Consider the following 22857-nt stretch of genomic DNA (forward strand, 5'->3'; position numbering starts at 1 on the left):
TTTGCTGATGAACAGGGATGATCACATGGAAAGATTACTCTAATTTGATATGGTATATTTGCAAAATGTTACTGACCCAGAGATGACAGAGCTAACCTTCAGAGATTCTCCTGAGGCAATATTTGACAATATAAAACTATAAGACTGCATGAGCTTAAGGAAATTGCACCCATGTGAATGAACACAATGAGGCAAATCTTCAGAGGAAAATGCAACAATTCTCAAAAAAAGAAAAAAAAAAGAAAAAAAAGAGAATCATTCCCATTAAAGTAACTGGGGGTTGAAGCTTTCAGATCCATTAGCTGGTGCTAAAGATCTCAGTTACAGAGGTTGGATATCACAACTTGGAAATACAGGAGGCAGGCAGGCAGATGATAGATACAGACACAGAAAATGAAACCAGCTATCCTTTCCTGTCCTTGTGCTATCGAGTTTCTCAGCTCTCCTGTAGTTACACATTGAGCACACGTGCTGAGAAGTATGGGGTTGCTAATACAATTATATCAATGTCTGTCTGCACTAATCTTTCTCTCAGAGACAAATCTTTCTCTGCATCACTGATCAAGGCTTCCAAACATATATTTGACCTAACAAGAAATTCACACCGAAGTGTTCTGGCAGACTACAGAAATATACTTCAGATTAAAGATGGCATAAAGTATTTGCTGTACAGGAAGCTGCTTTATGTCATCCATCTAGTGGATAAAGCAGATGTGGAGATCTATGTTTGTTGAGAGAACACATCAGGCCTGTTAGACCAATAACAGAAACTGACACCAGCCTCAGAGCTATCAGGGGGGATTCCCAAATTCGTGACAGTCAAACATTAATTTCCCTCTTTTTGACATCTGTCTGCTTCCATACCTTGTGTTCTAAAATTTACAGCCACAATGCAGCAGGAACAAAAGGTCTTGGGGCTGGTTGCAGTTTTATCATCCAAGAGTATGTTGGCACCAAGGGAGATCCAGCTCGATGGAGTAGCTCTCATACTGGAGCTAGGCAGGGCCCCAGGAGACAGGAATGTAAGCACAGCACCTAAGGCTGCCTCCCACCTGTCAGCATTCTCCTTCCATTAACCAGGGGGATGCAGGAGAGAAGTAGATCTCAGGATGGAAAATGAGGATACCAGGAGGAAATGTGACTCACATAGGGCACCCTTGTCACTTTTCTGTGTGCAGCCAGCAGCACGACCAGGAAGCTGGAAGACAGGCTGAGGTGACACCAGGTTTTCTGTCACACATCCTGCTAGAGCACCTCATCGCTGCCCACAGAGTGCTGGCTGGGGAAGACCAAGCAAAAGCCAGAAGTGTCTGCAGGGAGATGTTTCTTCCCCAAGACTGAGCTACCTGTGCTAGTTACAGGTTGGCAAATCCTTCCTGAGAACTAGAGACTTACAGAAACATGCTGCACTTTGCTGCCACAAAGAGGGTTGCATGGTTATAAGCCAATTCCCAAACTGGTGCAAAGCAAGCTCACCTAATAAAGGGGATCTAGACTGGTATTTTCTGGGATGAATAGATCTAATTTTTAGCAATGGGCAAAGAGAAAGGAAATTATCAATTAAGCACAAAAATAAATCCAATAAGAAAACAAGACATAATTTTTAATTCCAATCTTTTATAATTTATGTATCTCGTTTAATAAATTAAATTCAACTAAACTCATTTAAAAATATAATCAAATTCCAAGAGCCATCTTGCAGCATGTACCAACCAAACAGATAAAGGATTCTCCACAGAAAAAAGACAGTACAAGTAATTTTTACTTGAATTAACTGCTCTGGTATTACTATCAATTAACAGGAAGACATCCAGGGAACTCACTGCTGGCAGAATTGCAAATGCAGCCTAGAACACATGATTCTGCTGGCTTGGCTAAAGTTGTTAGTCTTCATTTTGACTCCCGTGCTGAAAGGTGAACTTATGGGTCATAATATGGGACTGAACCAAAAAAAGTAGATTCATTGCATGGCTCTGCAATGGAACTGCTGTGGGAGCCAAGGGAAGGTCATTTAATCAGACTGTGAATCCAGAATATCATCTGTGATTTTTTCCACCCCTGCCTGCTAGTTTGTTGAGCTATGAGCAGTTTGACTGACAAGCTCCCACTGTGAGTCTGGATTCCACCTTAATGCAACGAGTCTTCAACCCAGAAAAAAGCCTCTAGGACAGCAGGAGCCCCTCATGTGATAAAAACTCATTATCTTCTTCGTTTTACATCAAAAAGATAAGCATTTGCCATTTCTTGGAAAGGTTTCATGACTGTCAGTTGCTACATGCTTCCACCGTGTTTAATATTATGGTTAGTGTCAGTCATAGAAGGAGTGTGGATTTATAGTAACATGTAAGAGAGAGAAACTGCATAGATTCAAACAGGAAAATGAGCAGCTCAGGTTAGAGAAAGGGAATGAGCTAAAAAGCTGTTTAAGATATGTGACCAGCACTGGTATGGCAGTAGCAGAAAATGGCTCTCCAGCTGCTGGAAGATGGGGCTGGATTACATGTCTTGCTTAAAGCAAGCAACCAGTCAGATTATCCTTCCCTCTGGCAGGAGTTCCACAGCCAGCCCTGGTCCAGTGTGCTGCACACATCACTGATTGAGTGATGAGAGGGTTGAACACAAAACCTGCCGGGTGAAGCACAGGGATTCTCCTCCTTCTAATCAAAAAAACATGGAACATCTTAATTTGTTAAAAGTGATGAACAAAAAAAAGGGGGCTCTCTATATGGAGGGGACATGCCTGCTGACTCTTAGGGTGACCATAAATATCTTCAAGTGCACATCAGCTTGAGAAACAGTGACATGATCTTACAAGCATGGGAAGGTCACTGCTGATCCAATTCTTTCCCTGGTGGAAAAATGCAATATTAAAAGTGTTCCAATCCTGCACCATTTGCAGCGGATCTGAGTGAAGGAAGTAATCAGTTTGTTCTTTAGGAGGAATAATCACAAAGCAGCAAATGGCTAGAAGTCAATATTTATTAAACTGCAAGCCAGTTGTATTTTACAAGTGCCAAAAGTGAGAACATTATTATAAGATCTGATAAATCAAAGCGCTGAGAGTAAACACACTGTGTAAGCTACAATTATATGCCTCTGCAAGATCAATAATTCAAGAGGTTTCATCCACATTATGCATGATGGCCTATGGGAAGTTGGCCTCTGGAGAGTGCTTGCTTGGACTGAGAACAGATGCAGGGGCTTTTGAAGAATTTCTGTCTCCAAATTTCAAGCAGTTGACTATCCCACTTTCAGAGATGCAGAAGCAATAAAATTATCTGTAGTGGGTGGGAGGGCAGCTATTTCTCCAGTGCTAATACCTAGTGCAGAAATCTCTACAGGGATGGTTCACACACACACATCAACAAGCTCTTCACGGAGTGGTTACCGCCTCAGGGAATGCTGTGCAGTCAGGATCTGCCTGGTGCTAATTAAGAAACAACAGGGTATGTGAAGGACCACCCTTTCTTTTGGTGGTGGCACTGAAGTGCGCCTCTCAACAAAGGGAACTTAAAAGAAATGCTCCCCTCACTCTTGCTACAGACTACCCCCAGCACAGCATCTGACTGATCAATGCAAACTTTAAGCAAACCATCACGCTGGTTTCTCTCTCACTCGATATGTGCAAGCTCAGTGTAGGACATGGAGCCATAGGGAAAGAGAAGAACCTCCCCTCTTTCTGTTCTGGGCAACACCATCTGCAGAGGCAATGGCAGATATCTCTAGCCAGCCAGTCCTACAGAGAGCCATGGGGAGTTGTGGGAGAGAACTCATATTGTGAAGAACCAACGAGAGATTGTTCCTCAGTTCTCCCACTGTGCTATGAAACTCTCATTTCTCATGTCAGCAGCAAAACTTCCCAGCATTTTGCTTTAAACAGGTCATTCTGGTGTCTATCTGTCAATGTAAATACTGCTGTGAAGCCCTACAAGTCACTCTCTTGCATTGTGCATAATCAATATCATTCTTTCTTGCCCTCCCTGGGAGAGTAGTTGTATTGTTCTGAGGAACACTTTCAAACACAGAGACTGTTTGACCTTTACCATCTATCCCAGGCCTGTTTATTTCTGAGCCTTCTTGTTTAGGAGGGTACCTGCCTTGCTGTGACTCACTCACAGTCTGCTGGAGTAGCCTCCATGCTGAGTCTACTGATTAGCCAAAGATTCATTTATCAGCAGATGAGGTTATGAGGTTGTCTTAGCTACACTCCCCAGCAACCTGCTTGATACTGATTTCATTTGCAGTAATAGTACCATAAAGTAAACGGCCTTGCCTTTGTTATTTGCTTTAAAGTAATCAATGCAGTGTGCAACTCATTCACTCTGAGGCTTAATCAAATTAACTATATTTGTTCCCCACTTATTGCTATGGATTTCAGTCCTAATTAAGCTCCTAATCCATGAAGCTGTTTTCTTTCTGGGATACCATGGGAAAGGCTGTTGCCACCTCCTCCGTACTCTCTCTCCCTCATACAGGGTTATGTCACTTGGAAAGCTGTTTCCTTAAAGAAGATGCAGTTACTCCTGCTATCAAGTTGCCAAATCTCAATGCCATCGAGATTCTAATTAAAAATCTAAATAATTTGAAAAGGACCAAATAAATAACTCCAGAAGGGTAGTCAGTTAGTTGAGCTCTTCAGAAATATGTTGGCATATGCCAACACAGAATCTCGTTTCCTAAGGATGGCTTAGTTTTTAGGGAAGCTTCAGCAATGTCTTTATAAAACCAGAGAGCTTCAAGAGGCAGTAATTCTCTCTAGTTGGGGATACTGTGATTTTGTAAATAAACTGGAGGCATGCTCTCTTTGTTTTGGTCTAGTAATCCTCCATCAGAACTTCTAAACTTTTTATTATCCTTAATTACATTTGACAGAAGGATGGACACTTCAAGAAATATCGTTTCCATGAAGTTTTTGGAAATAGCTGGACAGGTTGGTGAGAGACCCAAGTTAGTACTCAAAGAGCAAGAAGCTGTGTATGGATGGGTTTAACCACACCCTTAGTAGACAACAGAAAAGCTGCTGGGGACAGAGTTGTAAAGATCAGAAGGACCCACCAACTCTCTGCCATACTCATTACTGCTACCAGCACATAAACAACCTGCTTCCTGCAGACCCCAAGTCTGTTCTCACAGTGGCACTACCCACAACCTCTGCTCTGCAAGGAACTGGACTCCTCTGCTGAGGATTGAAAACTTTCAGTTCTTGCTGAAGTTGCTCTTCATGCTTTATTCCAACATGGCCCCTATTTTAAAAACCCAGTATTTTTTTTCCTGTGGTTTTGCTGGATCAAATTATTTTGGACTCATCACAGTTAATGGGCAATTTTGGTCCTCTGATATAAGCTTGTTTAATGCAGGAAGGCTTTTCTCAGAAAGAAATTTTCTGTAGTAGATAAGTTTAAGACTGTGCTTAAGAGCAATAACTAATATCTGAAACAATGACTACTCCTATTAATACAGTAATGAAACAACCCAGGGAGAGAAACAGTGACTATGATTTGCTGTTAACAACTACTTCTTTTGAGAAACCCTAGCCATTGCCACCTCACAAAATCACATCATTTCAAGCCTGCCCAAGAAAAAACAAATATCTTCATTTTTCAGGTTATTTTCTCAGGATTATTCATTCAAGCATAACAATTATTGACCACGTCTTGGCATTTTGGCATATACTAAGAAAAGTATATTAAAATGGTTTAAATAAAATACTGCAAAATTAAGATGAATAGGAACCGGGTATTATTAGCTTTTTTTCTTTTTTTTTTTTTTTACAAATCAGAGATTTTTTTTTTCCTAGCCGTGTTTTTGAAAGGCAGGAGAACAGCACAGCAGGGACATTATTCAATGTTGCTTGTGAAAATTCTTCTTGAAAATATTTAGATATTATGTTTCCTACCCAGGAAGTCCCATTAATTTAAATTATGCATTTCTATATTAGCCGAAAATCTTACATACCTACACCAGCCATTGCAAATGCTATAAAAAGAGGTTTGAGTACATCTGCAGTCACCGAGGCATCAAAAGTGCAAACAAGAACTTGGGCAGTCATGTTGCTTGGAGGCTTTTCTGCTCACAGTTCAAGTAGGATTAAAATAGAATGGACTTTTTTTTGCTACTCACAAAACTCAAGCATGCAAGTACATATCTGCATGCTTTGACTTTTATGAGAACTGTAGAGTTGGCAGAAGGAACTCCAGCATGCCCTCCCTGAAAACGTCTGGTAAAGCACACGAGTGAAAGCTTTCCCATATGATGATCCCAATGCATAAAGCTGGCCAAGCAGAGGATATCAGGATGAGGGATTTTTGATTCAACAACCTCATTTGCCATAAGGATAGCTGAGATCCCCAGGGGCAGCAGCATTTCAGAGAGGCATCCCTGGTTTGGGCACGCGAGCGCACTCGTCAAAGGCAGCAGCGGGAAACTCTGTTATCATTATTGCTTTCCTTTCCGTGGAGATTATGGGTGAGCACCATCTGCAGTGTGCACACACATGGACAGCACTGCACTGCCTTCCTACCAGCACCCACCATCCCGCCTGCAGAGCTAAGGGATGGATCCTGATTGATTTCAAGCACGTCTAAGTATTCGTACGAAACATTACTACCTCAAGTCTAACGTTTTGAAACTTGGATGCTTTAAATTAAGCCATTAAATCCATACTTACTCAGTGCATAAGTGTCCTGAATTCCTGAACAGCTCTCTAAATCAAATCTTTCCCAGATCAAATCAATCATTTTAAGATTTTTTTTTAAAGTCTCAGCAAGTGACTTTCCAGGGAAACCTGTGGAGCCACTGAGTTTGAAGTGCCATTAGAAGAGATGTTTTGCTCTCAAAAGTTGCCAGGTTTAAGGGCAATCCCACCTCAGTGAGAGTCTGGGGTAAACAGGACTCAAGTCCCTGCTCAGACCCCCTCTACTCCAGAGAGCAGAGCACTCCCCAGGTACCCCATACCACTTTTGTTCCTGGAAGATACAGAATCTCTGCTACTTTTCAATGAACTTCCTAGAGGAAGAAAGAGTTATGATGTTTTCCTCTTCTTTGCCCTAACCATTACGCACAGCGTGACAGTATTTCACAGTGGCACAAGAATGAAATGGAGCATATTCCTGTGAAGTGCTCCATTAAGCAACAGCAGAAAATTAAAAGGTACCACAAAGTGATCAGAAATTACTCACTGTCTCCTCTTAGCTAGAAAAAACAAAGTTTTGAGGGGAAAAAGAGGAAAAAAATCATGAAGCAGGTACAATAATTGTGAAACTTATCAAAGGAGAAATGGCAAGGGATTCTTCAGACTTCATACAAAACTGGGCAATGGGATTTCAAATTATGCTAGAAAAGTCAAAAAACTGATTTTATATGTTGAAGAAAAAATCTGAACCTCTCACTCACTTACCCCAATCTATGTTTATCTCCCCAAAGACCCAAGTTTGGCCTTTTGCATTTTGCTGCCTCTGCTCTCCTTGTCTGCCTCATTGAGAGAGGGGACACTTCAATCCCAGTGAAAGCATCTCGAGTTAACAGAGACAACCACACTCCCCACTGCAAACATCCACAATTACATTCCCTCTGATGAAGGCATTCGGAGGGTTACTGCAGAGTAGGGCTGACATCAGTCAGATTTCCACCAAGAAATGCACAGCTCTGGAAATACTGCACATGTTACAAATGAAAAGGCATGTCAATACATAGAATAACATCAGAATAAAAAAAATATCCTGAAAACATAGCACTGTAGCTTTGCTGCACAGAACTTTGAGCTCCTTCCTGCAGCAAGATCATAGAATGGTTTGAGTTGGAAGGCACCTGTAAAGATCATGTAAAGCAATCCCCTTGCAATAAGCAGGAACCTCTTCAACTAAATCAGTTTGCTCAGAACCTCATCCAGCCTGGCCTTGAACACTTCCAGGGATCCAGGGCATCCACCACCTCTTTTGGCAACATGTTCCAGTGCCTTACACCCACTTCATTGTAAAAAATTTCTTCTTGATTTCCAGTCTGAGTCTACCCTCTTTCAGTTTAAAGCTGCTCCCCTTGTCCTGTCACTACACAACTTTTTACAAAGTTTGACACCTTTCTTGTATGCTCCCTGTAGGTACTGGAAGGCTGCTATAAGGTCTTCCTGGAACATTGTCTTTTCCAGACTGAGTAACCTCAACCCTTTCAGCCTTTCCTCCAGCACTCAGATCATTTATGTGGCCCTCCTCTGGACTCAATCAGTAGGAGTCCTTGTGATTCTTGTGCTGCGACCCCAGAGCTGGATGCAGCACTCCAGTGGGGTCTCACCAAAGCAAAGGGGCAGAATCCCCTCCCTCATCCTGCTGGCCACGCTGCTTTTGGTGCAGCCCAGGACAGAATTGGCTTTCTGGGCTGGAAGTGCATACTGTCAGATCACATCCAGGTTTTCATGCCTCAGCACCTCCAATTCCTTCTTAGCAGGGCAGCTCTTGATCTGTGCATCCCCCAGGCCATGAAGGTAGCGAGGGTAGTCTCAGCCCAGGTGCTGCAGCCTGCACTTGGCCCTGTTCAACCCCAGGAGCTGCACATTTATTGAGCTCATTCATGTCCCTCTGGATGGCATCACAATGTTTAAAGCTCCATAAAGCCACTCTGTTAGCCTGTTCTAACAAGGTTTGTGGTGCCAACATTTGCCTACCTCAATGGGCCTGCAACCATTAAAGGCATGATGGCCTCTGACAGCTCCTGATGTTTCTCCCCCTCTGCTCCTCATGGTTGTTACAGCATCAGAAGGAATGAGGATCAGGAGCACGACAGAGATGCTATGGATTGAAATTCCTGCTATCTTTCTGAGCGTCTGCACATGCACACTTGCATGGACTCCCTGCCTTCCTGCACCTTTTTCTTCCTTTTTCATATCTGTCAGCTAAAGCAAAGAACCAAATGTGAAATGGAGCACTTGGGAAAATTATGTGGGTTTGTGGTGTTCCCTGGAGGGCTCTGGGTCTGTGAAGCAATGAATGGATTATAATGAGTCATAAATATAGTACTTTCATCAGTGACAGGATCCTATTCTGCTATTCATACAATGTAAAGGCAAACTGCCCATTTTCTCCAGATCAGTAATCTGAAATCTCAAAGAGGGAAAGAAGAATAAAGAGAAAATATCTCTAGGTACAAATTAAACAGACAAATATGCAAGACAACATACTTGGCAGTATGTTTTTGAACTTTGAATAAGAAAAACAGGCGTGATTATCTTTTAATTATTTTGAAATGTAATACTGGAACAGCTAGGTCAGAACAGAAGCACCATATTCAGGGGAGGAAATGAGGCTGCAGCTGTACTGATGATCACTCCTCATTTTTGTGACCCCTTTGGATCACTTCTGCTGTAAGGCACATCTTCAAATGCCACTGCAGGTTTCACAAATTAGAGCTATCCACAAAAAATCACTGTCCACCCAGACGAGGTGAGCCTTTGTTCCTCCACGTGAGTCACCTCACATTGCAAACAGCTGAGCTCTGGCTCACCTGCTCAGCCACAACTTTCCCACTGCCTACTTGCCTGCTTCTGCTAATGATATCAGCTTCCATTACTTTGACAGCATGCTTAACACAGAGATCTTTTGTATCCAAGCTGGTAAGTAACCAGCTTCCAGCCTGTCTGCTGCACTCTGTGCCTGGAAAAAACTGTCAGTCATCCTCCTTTAAAGTAGCATTTGCATAAACCAGATGGACCATTCCTTCTCTGAAATCACACCCACAGATTTTATCCATTGCACATGGCAAGTTTACATGGGTTAAATTGAATGACAGGAGACAGATTGCCAATTTCCAGTAATTACGTGGGCCATCTTCCTGGGCTTTTCTGCATAAAAGAGGAACACAGTTTTCATATTTCAGGCTGGAAAAAGTCCTGCCATGGTTGTCCTCACTGCAACCTGATTCTAGTGATGAGCTCCTTGATGTCCCTGCATCACACTGGTGTCAAGAGCAAAGACCAGGGTATCACATGCCTGCAAATGCAAACCATTGTTTGCAGCAGTTCCCAAAAAAGGCCAAAGGACTTCTTCACTGCCCAGACCACACACAGGTAGCAGGCATTTGCAATACTAAGCACAAAGAATATTCTGAATCACTTCAGTGCCTTTATAAGAGGGATGCAGATTTAGGGGCATCGAGGGAAGAGAGTATAAGTCAAGACATGCAAGATGACAGCAAGGACTAACTTTTCTGAGCTTTGGATTAGTACCGCAGCATGCACCTATGGAGACTTTTGGATTAAAATATGAACAAGAATATGGGACAAGCATATATATATATATTGAATCAGTGGAGTTTGTCTGCACTCTAAGAGCACTAATAAGCACACAGCTCCAGTGGAGCACTGAGCAGAGATATGAATGCCAACACATTTCCAAGGCAGAGAAAGAAAGATTCCTTCTTGATGTTCTTCCCAGCTGTTACTAAGAAGTTTTGCTGGATTTTTTTCCCCCTGCATGTGCCAAGAGACCTTTGTAGCAAATTTGCATATGGATATTACCCACTTAAATTGGAAGAGAAGGAAGAGAAATCATGGCTCAAGTGAGAGGATTCTCTGGTACTAACATAACTAAAAGAAAGCAAGTAGCATCTATAAAAAGAAGCGGCTGAGGTTTTTTCCAAAGTTGGTGGCTACAGTTAATTGTTTTCTCTTTAATGAAGACTGCTCAAAGAAATGTTGAAAATCAGGTTACTTATTTTGCTATTTCAATCCATCCTAACAGGAATTGAAGACAGACTCAACTAAGCAAAAAAAGAATCATGAATATTCCCATGTACTTTGTACTTCAGAATTTCCCCCCATCCAGTGTCCATTTTAATATAAAATGTTTACACTCACATTAAAATAGCAAACCCAGAATTTCTTTCCTAATGACAGTGGTTTTTCGAATTTTCACTTTAATTTCCAGTAAAGTTTCCATTTCCAAAATAACTTCAGATTTCCCCCCCTTCCTTCCACAATTTCCTTTTTCTTTTTTCTTTTATTTTTTTCTATGTGCTTGTCTGTAATTTTAGACTGCAATTCCAACAGCAACCCCCTGCTTCCTTGCAAGGACTTTCAAGAACCTTGAAAGAGTTATGCATCCAACTCCCAGGCATATAACTTACAAAGCATTGCTGAAAGTCCCAGCCCATATGGAAAGCAAAAACAGTTTTCCAGCAGCAGACTGATGATCCAGCAGAAGGCCAGTTTTCCACAATTTGCAGCCATCAGTGGCTCCCTGTTCTGTAAGTAGCTCCACATGTGGGCATTCCCACTGGCTCCAAGAGAGCTGCTCATAGCTTGAAGTTAACAATAATTATGCACATCTTACAGAGCATCTCCTCTCTTTCCATCTCTGAGAGATATTATTAAGAAGGTCAATACTTTTATTCCTGTTGTACAGCTGAGGAAATGGAGGTGATACGACTGGGCCAACCTGAATGGCAGAGCCAGGAATAAATACCATGACAAGGAAAGGGTACTGGTTATTATCCTGCTTGTAAAGAGTTTAATTACTGAAGCCTCGTAAGAAAATATATGGTAGAAAATCCATTTCCCTGTTATCCCTTTTTCCCAAGCACTGATTCCAGCTAATCATCATTCATCCTTCGTGCCATCACATGAAAGTTAACTACAGAGAGAATAAAAAGAGTATTTATACAGCTAAAGAAGGATTTACATAGCTGGTTCCTTAGGAGCTTTTACCATGTACTGGATCAAAAATCAATTTTTAAAAAATTGTCTAAATAAATACATATTTGCCTTATAGACCACAATAGCTCATTCAGAGCCCTGATGGTGCAGTGAGTAAACAACTTCACTCTTGGATATTACTACAGGAAATCCTGACTCACCCACAGGTGAGCAGGACCACTGTCCTCAACCACCACTACTCTGGAGATCCCACTGCAGAGGTTTTGCTTCTCACACCAGATGAACCATGGCAGGAGGAGTTGCCAGGTCCTGAAACAATCTCAGACCTATCCAGAACACCCTCTGTTTGTTGTGCCTTTCCCAGCCCTTGGCAAGCCCAAAATCACGTGTTGGTTTTCACCTTAAATAAAAGGAGAGCATTGCATCTGTAGCAGTGTAACACAGAGGGCTTGCTCCCTGTTTTATTTGTTCTTATTTGGGACAACTAGACACCTAAACCACTCGAAAGACACCAAGGATCATTTATTTTATCAGCAGCAGAGGCTTCTTATTGCCTGCCCTACAAGTCTGATAATTAGAATCCAACCTTCTGTAGCAGAAGGGCTATATATATATCTTAGATCTAGCTCATCTTCCACTTCCACATGACAAGAGTTAGTTTAATGTTAAAAATGGTGTTGTGTCAGGCCTTCATGCTTGTGGGCACTGAGAGCAGAGTAGGCAGAGTGTGAATATGTAATCTTGGCATGATTTCCACTTTCCATTTCCTTTACTGGCCACTAGTGGGATATTACCACAAATATATTTCTGGCAGAACCAATTCTGCAAGAGATTTCCATCTCCTTTTGCTTAATTATTTTTTGGCTTGGACTTTTTGCTGATTATATTTAAATTAATTGTGAGATGAGGGGAAGATTTCTTTGAGTCTTTTGGTCTCTAAAATATTGGAAATACTTTTTTTTTTTTTTAAATTCTGTCTAGTGCAGGCAGATCAGAATGCCCATGAAACAATTAATGAAAGTTAGTAAAAAATTTCTCAGGGTTTTGATGCCTGGTAAATCTTGTCGTCATTCTCCTCTCATTTCCATGCCAGAGTGAAGAACTTTGTTCCTTTAAATGAAGCACTGGCTTTCTTTTAAAGCCTGTATCAGGTGCATATCCCAGACCAGAGAGAAAATAACCTGTGTTCACCTTCTGCTGGTTCAGGTACCAAGGCAACATTCATTGCTTTGCACTAGTACTGGTCAATGTTATTAATTCATGCAACACAGGTTTGGGGTTTTCACTAAATTACTCACAATTCTGGGCTGCTCCACACAGCAGTTCCCCCATTATTTTAACTTAAAACAAAACAAACAAAAAAAAAAGGAGTCTCAACTTCTGGCCATTTTCTTGCCTGGGGCAGCAAGAATGTTTCCTGCTGTTGGTTCATTTTGTTCAATAGCTTTTTCCATGGACAACTTCCTCATACCTGATAGCCCCCAAAAATCCACACCTACCTATCACTAAATACTGCTGGCAGAGAACCTGACACCTAATTTTATGCACCTATATAGTCTGTGTGTAAAAATGACAACAAAAATTGATTTAGCTATTACAACAGCCAGAGCATTGCCTCTGCTTTTTTTGTATTCTGTTTGACTACAGATGGAGCTGGAAAACCTAAATGAAGGACTCGTGCAATCTCAAACAGGAGGCATGTATTTAACATTTACAGCAAGAAATGCAAACACCAAATGCAAATAAATAGGATTTCCCACAGGCCCCTTCTCTTTTGCTGCCCAGTGAGTACTTTCTAACTAAAATGTTGTTTTTAGTATTGTATCCATGTGATACAATAAGCCTTACACAAATTGCTGCAGAAAGTCTATGGAAATGCACATTTAGATTATATGCAGTTACAAAACTGGTGTTTGGGGAACTATCTCATAAAAATGTAGTTTGCACCCTTGGGGCTTAGTTTATGGGGGGATTCAAGCAGCATTTTATCTGATTAGAATCAAGTTTCTACCATGATTTTTAAGCTTACCGTGTTGGCTTTGGTATCTCTGACTAGATATTTTTTATTTCCTGCATATGCAATGTTTGAAAGGCACCCTTCTCTATGAATTATTTGAAATAGCTTGAAAAGACATAGCAAGCAATTAGATTACAACATTTCATAAACACTAGCAATCCCTTATACAGGAAAATACGCAAGGGAGTAATATGGAAAAAAATTAAAATCCTACAAAATTATTTCATAGGAACATGCTTTCATGTTTTACCATACATTTTCCCCAACTCAGGACTAATTTCACTTATCAGATATTATCTTTCTCCCTCAGGAATTAGGGAGAATTCCTTTCCTTTTCAGTTTTTTCCCCAAAGGCATAACATGTCATAAATGATCTTCTGTGAAATATGATGATTTTAAACCAACAATATTCCTCTCTTACAGGGGCTTCAATACTTCTGAATCAAAACACTTTTCATGTTAGAGAAGCCTCTAACTCATCATTCTGCTGGAATTTAGGGAAGGATTAACAGCCTCAGTGCACATGCATGGAGTCTGGTCTGGCTAAAAGGATGGGCAGAGTCATTTGACCAGACACAAGCCACCGCTTCAGCCTCCACAAGACTTCTGCTAACAGGCAAAGCCCATGATGGACACTGATAGCTGCCAGTCACAATCCAAAATTCAAGAGGAAATTTCAAGAGCCACATTGGATGCCTTGCTTAGAGCAATTTATTATCTCACCTTGTGTATATAATAGTACTTTGCTCAAGTTAAATCCTTCACAACAATTTGAAAGGGGAAATATGGGTGTGTAAATCGTGGTGAATACTGAGACACCTCATCTGATCCAGCCTCTTCCAGAATGCCCTTTTCATGCTCTCCTCTCATTACAAGGCTGATCTCACTCACTGACTGCCACACTGCCCAAGTTGCTTGAGGCTTTCATCCTAGGGACACCCTGCACTGCTCTGAGCTATTTGTGCAGTTAGCAGGTGTGCTGGCATTTGCTCATGCAGAGAGAGAAGGAAATAAACTGAGAGTAGCAGGCGACTCTTGCTATTGATTTAGTTAGCAGTAATTTATGGAAGATGCTTGCATAAAGTTCATTGCTTAATTTCTCTGACAAAGATTTGTGTATTAAAGAAAAATGTTGCAGGTCCAGGGGTGCTGCAGTAAATGCAGATTCAGAGTCTTTCTCAGTTTCTGCAGTCCCTGGAATGGCCCCTGGAGGAGAGTGATCCTCAAAAGCACCCTGTCTCCTGCTAGCAGTAAGACAGATGGACAAGATGAATGAGAACAGGCAACTGGTTCAAGCACACAAAAGAACACCAAAGCAAATTAACCTTGACATAACTTCTGTAAGGCTTAAATTTTGTTTAAAGATTTAGACAAATTTAAGATATTCTCCAGGTGTCCATGGAGCCTTTACACTCTGACTAATTTGATTTTCATCTGTGCTAGAGACACGGTGCCAACATTAACTGCAGAGGTGCCCTGAAATCTGGGACAGTGCTGCACTGATCACATACAAATTCAGACAGGACCTGTGTATCAGTATCAGATAGCTCAGTCTTTGGCCAGCCATAACTCAATTGGCTCTTAAAACCCTTCATACCACAGGAATATACTGGGAAAGAAATTTGGTATGGACTTGTAATCACTTTTCTTGAGACTACATTGAGCACACATGCTCACACCATCTCATTTTATGCTCTTAAGTAAGGTGCCAAAATTACTCAACTGATCAGGCTGCTGGAGGGTGCCCCAGAACACTCAGTGAGTCTGCCAGTTTCGTGTCAGCCCCTGATGGAGATCAGAGCCCTTTTGCCAGCTACAGTAGGAGGTGTGGATTATCTCCACAAAGTATCTCACTTCAACCTTTCAACTAATTCTGCTACTAGACGTCTTGCACCTTGTTCCCCAAGTAGCTCAGTGGAATTAAAGGAGTTGGAAATATTGCTAAGACTGATCCTGCCCCTGAAGTCCACAGGACTGCATCTGCTGTCAGGCCGTCAAGAAGAAGGACACAGGAGTCACTCCATCTCATTGCTCTGCCTCCTGCAGATTTACAGGGTAAGGGGGAGTCCCTGCTGTGAAAGCTTTACAATCTGCGTAGAAGAACCACTCACCAAACCAAAGAAACTGGGGATAAGGACATGCACCAAGCTGGGAATAGTGTGGATATGGATACCTGCAAGCCTTGATTTGGATGTCCAACTACAGCACAAGGACAAATGCCTCCAAAACAAATGAGCCATCTGCTGTATCTACTGTCTGCATTCAGGTGCTGAGCAACTCTCAATGGGATTTTATAAAAATTCTGCCCAGTGGACACAACATGACTGCACAACAGAGAAGCAGTTTTATAGGGTTTGTCACCTGGTACTTTCTGGAAAGCAAGAACAATTGATTCATACTGCCCCAAATGCTTACTAGAACCAACACCATTTTAAATACCTGCCCAAGAAGCTGCTGCCACATTACTCGACATGTTTGACCAACAAGGTCCCAAACTGAACTTGTCCCAGGCCTATGAGAAGGGATGCAGGAGGGGATGTGAGGGGCTGAAGTGAGTGCCAGTAAAAAAATTTGTCACATGCATTTGAGTAAGTAATTGCAGAGGGGAGATTTTTGCAAGCAGGAACAGATTTGATTCCCTGAATAAATTATTCATTGACAATTATTCACCCAACTCCAATAAATAGAAAGAGTATCTCTTTGCTTTTTTGGGGAAAAAAAAAAAACCCCATGATATTCCACAAAAGCCAAAAAGGAAATATTAGAGATATTATTTACACTCAAACAGAACGGATTATTCACAGGGTGCCGAAAGAAATCTTTCCAATTATGTGATGCATCGTACTGTCAAGAAGCCAAATTTTCAGAAGGCCTCAGCACCCAGCAACTCCTGCTGGGAGCAGTAGCCTATTGAAAAATCTAGCCACTTTATAGGCATGCCTAAATAAGAGCTGGCGGGTTTGGAAACCTGCCTCTGCCTTGCTCTGCTCACTCACTGTGCACTCTTCCTTGCACAGGCCAGCCCACACAGCCACACATTTTCTCTTCAATGTATCTGCAAAGTGACAGTCTACAGCATCTTCAGATACAGTGAGGGAGAGTATAAAGTGAAATCTCTGCATCCTTGCCACCCTTCTAGGTTTTCCCAGCTCCCCAAAGGGGGCAATGCAGCCCTCTCTCTACAGACTGAAGCTGGCAAGAAGAAAGTAGCAAGACCAGAAGAACAGACTCTCTAGTTATAATAAAGCTGTCAGGGTTGACATACAGTATCTACTGCTTTTCCATGCTCCATCTCAAGCAGGATGGAGGGATTATGCAGATGAGCCACTATATTGTGTCAGGCTCGGAAACATGGTCCTGTGTGCTTGGCATAGCCTGAATTCGTTTCTATATCCCTGAATGCCCACAGCTATGAACTGTCTTGGTGGGATAAACACCTTAACAAAGCTGTTTAGCAGATTTAGTAAATGGTTCTGGCAGGCAAAAACACTTCTCGTGAATAGGAGAATGTGCTCTCATCCCCCTTCCTCACTTTCAAAGCTTTGAAGTTTTATTTATGATGTATATAAAAAATAAGACACTTAATCGGGGCTCATGGGCTCTTAAAGCTATGCTGCTTCTTTCACACAAGCACAGAAATGTCATCCCAGCTGTAAAACCTCTTTCACTTCCCAGCCACAGAGCAAGCCACCACAAGCTTTTCACTGTTAGTTCATTTCTGCAAACATCCGTACTTTAGGAGGGATGACAAAAAAGAAGTTTTGGATGCAGCTACACCATTCAGGTAAAGAGAAGCTAGGTAAGGCCCCTCATTTCCCTCTCCATAAAACACATAATCTAGAAAGGAGGTAACACAAACCCTCAGCCACCTAAAGAGGTGTAGAGTCCAGACACCAAGGAGGATGGATTCATCAGGACTGGGTCCTTATATTAACACAGCTGCTGGGAGCAAGTCCTATCACTGTTTCACTGCTGCTTCCCCTTGTGCAAAAGTTCAGGCCCAAGAAGGTATTTTTCATATACAATTATATAACCAGTCTTGGCCACTCAGCCACCCAGAGCCACTGCAGCACTCACCCAGTCTTTACATCTGTATTTCACTCCCACCACCACAACACATGGTGAGGACAAACACTGTGTGCATGGTTTGACCTCACCCAAGGCTCCTCTACAAACTCACACAATCAACAATAACATGCAAGACCATACTTCTGCTCTTTAATATTATACCTTTGCTGATTATGGTCTCCCAAAGTCAGATAAATTATACATTATTCCCAAGAAGAGTAAAAAATAACAAATCCTTAACTTGAAGCCTCTCAGTGGAAAAACTGTACTAAAAAAGATTACACATTTTTACCCACTACAGTACTATGACAAAACTGAAGCCATGAGAATTCATCCCCAAATGATCTCTTAAGAAGGCTACATCCTAGTGCAACCTGAAGTATTAACAAAGCAAAAGCTTGGGCCAGATGAAGCCTGAATACAGCAGAGGTGCTTTATCAAGTTATCTCAATTCCTTCCCTGCACCGGGAACACCAGCAGTTGATTACAGTGAATCATGACAGCATGGGCTGCTGAAAAGCAAGCATTGTAATTTGATTGTTGATCTGGTATCTATTCTTTCTCTTTTGTGTCCCTCATAGGGAGAAAAATAAGATGTAATAGCAAATCAAAACAAAGAAAGCTTTAAATAGCAGGCTAGCACATTACCTTGTCCTTCGTGTTTTGTTAGTATTTTAAGAAAGAATTGACAGATTTGACAAGATGGGTATCAGAAGAATTTGAAAGAATACCAAAGCTACAGCATCTAATCAAGACAGACTGTACAGCCAGCTCCTGCAGAAGAAAGGGCTGTGTGCAGGTGGGCTGCATACTAAAACTCGGAAGGGCAGGCAATCGCTGGAAGTTTTATCCCTGATTTTAAGGAAACAGAGATCGATAATCAATGATGAGAATCTCTCCAAACAAACAAACTAACTAAAAAAGCTTCTCCTCGTACCTTACCTTCCGTTGTTAGGCAACCCACCCACCCAGTCTTCCCTCTGCCCCGCACCCTGATTAGCTCCATGAACCCAGCCTGCAGGCAGGCTGAGGCTGTGGCTGGCAGCAGGTCTTTGTCATGCCAAGCATGAAGCTGCTGCAATGCATCTGAAAAATGGCAGGCTTCTTCTCAGCACACTGCCTCAGGGGGCCAGGCCCATGGAGAATAGCATCCCAGATCAGTTTTAATTTAGCTTCTGTTTATGACTACTTCATTTAATAAACTAATTTAGTTTACCGTGCAAACAAAACCCAAAGTCTGGGAAGGTGAACAGATTCATAAGGTGGTTTCAGGAGAGGCCTTCAACCACAAAGCTGCACAAGAAACTTATGACTTGGATTGTGCCTATCTCAAATAATGGTTCTGCTTAAGTCTAGGCTTATTCTTTACACATTTTTTTGAGTGAGGGAAAGGTGAGAGACAAACAGTAAATAGATTTAGTAAATAGAGACAGTAAATAGAGATAGATTAATAGTAAAGAGAAATTGATTAATAGTAAATAGTGATAAATACACTTTAGCAGCAGCGGGACCTTGATTCAAGAAGGCACTTGAGCAGAATTAAGTGCTTTCTCCACATTTCTGTATTGTATTAGCTCGTTCCCTTACAGGTTCTTTGTCATAACCACATTTCCCATCCAGTGAAGAGGAGGTGATCTCAGGCAATTTTACCTTATTGTTCAGCACATCTCTTCCCTGTTATACTTTTTCTGCAACAGCCACTCACCACACACCCAGATACACCTCTTCCTCATCTGTCTCAGCCCAGCCCATCTTCTTCTGAGTAGTTCCTGCTCTGCACCAGTCTTGCTAGTCAGAATCCCCTCTCACAGCTTTGTCCCCAGGCTCTGTACCTGATGACTGTTTTCTAGAGCCCTGTGTCTGCTCTCCAGGAGAAAAAAAATTGCAGTAGCCTTCTTTGCTAGATGCCTGATGAGCAAAAAATGTGCAGGAGCTGGGGAGGGACTTGGTGACATGTTCAGGGCTCTCCGATGAAACCAGGAGAGGAAAACAGAGCAACAGCAGGGTCATGTGCATTGGATCCAATGCTCTTCAGTAACAATGCCAGAGCAAAGACTAAGATGGAAGCATCTCATATCCTATGTTCTGGAAGGAGCCCAGCTGACAAACTGGGTCCCCCTGGCATTCAGTGCAGAGACATGGGAAAAGTGGAAAAAAAGTGGAAAATTTAAGCAAAAGAACAAATCCTCTCCAGGCATTTTTGCCCCTGCAGCGTGACACTTAAAATTGAAGCCAGTGTAGCTGTCAAAAATTTGTTATAGCTATATGCAGGAGATTTTTCCCTGATATCCACGAAAATGTTGCATCCCACATTTTTATTTCAGGAAGATCCCTTGGAGCTTTTCTCTGAGCAATCACTAGTTGAGTGTCAACAGACACCTTAGGTTCACATCATCCATAAAGGAGTCCAAACATCAGAGGCCAAAGAAAGCTGCACTCCTTTTGTCTATAAGCAATGGCATTTAAACAGTTCTCCAGCACTCCCAACAATTTACATTCCTTCTTTGCAAAAACAGGACAATTCCACTTGACAGATGGTAGGTTCAGAAGAGCAACAAGTTTTCCAAAATCAAAAGGAAAAACTACAGGAAGGGATTTGGAGAAGCAGAAGAAAACATTTCATAACCGCTACAGACAGGAACCTATAGTAGCAAGTGAGAACTTCCATCTCACCTGTCATTCAAAGGACTTTTAAATGTTTATATGTACTGTAAATATCCCCTTTGTGTTAGCCCCTGTAGCACTGCAGGTGTAACTACAGCAGGATTATAGGTTACAGATACAAGCCATGGCTAATGAAATTCTGCTGAAATATAGTACAGCAAAACTGAAAAAATTCAGTGGAGCTTCTCAGGCTTGATGCTCCCCTAATTAAAACCTGGTGTGAGGACAATCTCTTACTGTCACCCCCACATTCAACCATAGTATTTTTTTGCTACAGTGTATATTTTCCATGTAGAAATAGAGCTCCCTAATCCTCACTTTACTGTTTCACATTTGACATTCTAGTTTATGCCAGTGCAAAACAGGCTTACTGCACTAGCAAATTAAAGTAGCTATTTTACCCTAGTTTAGATGAGCCAAGGAAGTTCCCAGTAATGAAATATTAGGTGTTCTGCATTTTGATGTTAGTGTCTAAGTTGCAACCTCCAAATTTGACCTTACCTCTGAGAAGAGACAATTAGCATAGCTCACTATGTAAATATTCCAAAATCATCATCCTTTTCAACCAACATATGAAATTAGGATTGCAGATGCAACTCAGAAATGTTATTTGCAAGAGGAAATTTGTGTATTATATTATTTGCATTATCTGCATAGTTTCTGTTAGTACACCAACACTTGGGCAAGGTACACACATCACATCTTTTCTGAAATAATTTCTAGATCTGCTCTTAGCTATAATGCAGAGCTAGTTGGAATGCTTCTTGCTAAGACAAATATTTTTTCCAGGAACTCTTTTCAAAATACACATCATATTCCAGATGCCTCCACAATTTTTTTTTTCATTTTGACAAAGAAAGACCTCTCAGATCCAGGGTCACCTTTTCTCTTCTTATTAGAAAGACCTGTAAGCTGAAGGCACAGCTATTGATGCTATGTAGTATCATGAAAACATTCAGAAGTTCCTGGTTTTCAAAACAAGCACAAATTCTCAAACTTTTTTTGAAACTCTGAAAGCTGTGGTGAAACCAGTCTGCTCCACTACAGGGATGTTTTCCAAATCTTGAACAAGCCTTTTCTTTTCTTGTACATCCACAATTGTACAGGGGACAGAGGAGAGAAATGCACACCACCTCACTATTTTCACACCCAAAGTGAAAAATTAGAACTTAACTCTGAATTTTTCTACTATAAAAGTGAAATAACATCCCTATAACTCCCTAGAACATTTCTGGCAAACCCGTGTTCTTAAGAATGTTTTTTAACGTAGCAATGATGTATAAAGGAGTTATCCAATACTGGGTGCTAAATACATGAGAGGATCTGATTAGAGTTTCCAGGAGTAGTTCTGAATCCAGTAAACTAAACCAATACTTAAAGTCAGTGAACTTTGATTTTCTCTTTGGAGTGAATAAAAAAAAATTTGACCCCTACTGATTAAGCAGATAACACAATAAAAAATGGATATCAGTTCTGATTTGCTCTGTCCCTCCATATACTCTTTTACTGGCAAAGATACAAGAACAAGTGGTACTTGAAATCCACTTCTTTATTTTCCATATTAAATCACAACTGGTGTGAGGCAAATCCATAAATCTGCCAAATGAATCAATTCAACATTTTCAGAATATAAAGCAAACCTGACAAAGCTGGCAGAATGAAAGCAGAGACATATTCAGAGCATGTGGCAAAGCTCCTACTGGTAAGAGCAGAGCAAGAACACACCCAAGACAACCTGCAGAATTGATGCAAAGCAGAAAGCAACTTCTTAGGATGGGATTTTTCAAGGAATCTAAGAGGTCAGGCACCCCAATCCCACATTAATTCAGCTTATCAGAAGCTTCAAGCTGCTCCCCCAGCTGCTGGACCCGAAATTTCCATGAGACTTTATGATTTGTTCCAGCACAGCTCTAAACTTTCTCTGACGCAATCCTTTGGGATGTGAAACTTCCGGCTGGAACTCACATTGCACTGTAAGACAGCAGTGGTACTTACAAATATTTGCTAATACTTGCCAATATTTGCCCTTACTGCTTTGTTAGCCTCCTTACTCTAGGCATCCCTTTTTGATTACTGCTGTCACACTTGGGCTGATGACTGAAATTAACAGCCTGCCCATCATCACCAGGCTTCACACTGATCTTGCAGAAAGAGCAGAGCTAAAGGCAAAGTTGTTCTGGTTGTCTGGAAAAAATTATCACTGGCAGGCATTATCACTAAGTTTAAAGAGACCTATCATTGGAGAATGCCAGCGACAAATTAATTTCCAAGTTAATTTTAAATGTTGTCTCATTCTGATGAATAGGCAGGGTTTGGGGTTTGGATTTATTCTGCTTGCTTGTCCCTCAAATCATCAAGTAACATTTCTCCCTGCCAGTCAGTGGTTTTTTTCCCACTTGGCAAACACTGGTTTTCCCATCACTGCATCTTCTTCTGTGCAAGAAGCTGGCATGCAACCGCTTGGTTT

Source organism: Passer domesticus, chromosome 4 (assembly GCF_036417665.1).
Source record: "Passer domesticus isolate bPasDom1 chromosome 4, bPasDom1.hap1, whole genome shotgun sequence".
Classification (NCBI taxonomy): Eukaryota; Metazoa; Chordata; class Aves; order Passeriformes; family Passeridae; genus Passer; species Passer domesticus.